At 60.7% G+C, this 1,270-nt stretch overlaps 1 protein-coding gene and 1 pseudogene across 1 annotated transcript in view; both read left to right on the forward strand.

The window, feature by feature from the left end:
* The window catches only part of ERICH6 (glutamate-rich 6), an 87,183-nt gene that overhangs the window by 59,195 nt on the left and 26,718 nt on the right, over nt 1-1,270 (forward strand). The window lies entirely within an intron of this gene.
* On the forward strand, nt 7-968 carry LOC102263590 (annotated as a pseudogene).

The raw sequence follows: 1,270 nt of genomic DNA on the forward strand, positions 1-1,270 counted from the left end.
CTCCCCGCTGTGTTTGTTCGGGGAAGGAGGGCGGAGGCGGAGGCCAGTTCGCTGGCTCCTGCAGCAATCGCCGCCGCCAGCTAGCTCCGGGGAGGGAGAGCGCGCACGAGCCCTGGCGTCCCCGCCCCAGCCTTTCCCGGAGCCATGAATTCCAATTGCGCCCGGTGCAGCAAGATGGTGTACCCCACGGAGAAGGTGAACTGTCTGGATAAGTTCTGGCATAAAGCATGCTTCCATTGCGAGACCTACAAGATGACACTCAACATAAGGAACTACAGGGGCTACAAGAAGTCCTACTGCAACGCACACTAGCCCAAGCAGTCCTTCACCATGGTGGCTGACACCCCTGAAAATCTCCGCCTCAAACAACAGAGCGAGCTCCAGAGTCAGGTGTGCTACAAGGAGGAGTTCGAGAAGAACAAGGGCAAGGGCTTCAGCGTGGTGGCAGACACACCCGAACTCCAGAGTGTCAAGAAGACCCAGGACCGGATCAGTAATATAAAATACCACGAAGTTTGAGAAGAGCCTCATGGGCCCCAGTGGGGGTGAGGGCTTGGAGCCCCAGCGAGATGTCCAGGACAGCACCAGCTCCCGGAGACCCCAGGAGCAGCAGCCTCATCACCCGACCAGGGCCCCAGTTTACCAGCAGCCCCAGCAGCAGCAGGTGGCCCCATCCTTTGGTGCCTACAAAGAGCCTGCAGCCCTAGACTCCACACATCGCAGCGCCCCAGGTGAGGCCGGAAGCAGTACCGCGCCCTCTAAGACAACAGCGCCTCAGACGAGGATGAGGTCTCCTTCCAGGATGAGGACATCATCGTCAGTGTGCAGCAGATCGATGACAGCTGGATGTACGGGACCGTGGAGCGCACTGGATACACGGGGATGCTGCTGGCCAACTATGTGGAGGCCATCTGAGCCCGCTGGGCCCCGCCCCGCCCCATCCTTCAGCGAATTCCACAGAATCACATCCTTCCTGGACCTGACCTGTCCACCCTCCAGTGTCTCCGCGATTTTATATTTGCAACTAGAGGCCCGGTGCACAAAAATTTGTGCACTCAGGGGGGAGGGGGTGTCCCTCAGCCCGGCCTGTGCCCTCTCGCAGTCTGGGACCCCTCGGGAGATAACGACCTGCTGGCTTAGGCCTGCTCCCGGGTGGCAGAGGGCAGGCCCAATCCCTAGGTGCAGCCCCTGGTCAGGCTCAGAGCAGGGCCGATTGGGGAGTTGGGGCACCGCCCCCTGTCATGCACAGAGCAGGGCGGATTGGGAGGTT

This window comes from Myotis brandtii, unplaced genomic scaffold (assembly GCF_000412655.1).
Source record: "Myotis brandtii unplaced genomic scaffold, ASM41265v1 scaffold179, whole genome shotgun sequence".
In the NCBI taxonomy this organism is placed as follows: Eukaryota; Metazoa; Chordata; class Mammalia; order Chiroptera; family Vespertilionidae; genus Myotis; species Myotis brandtii.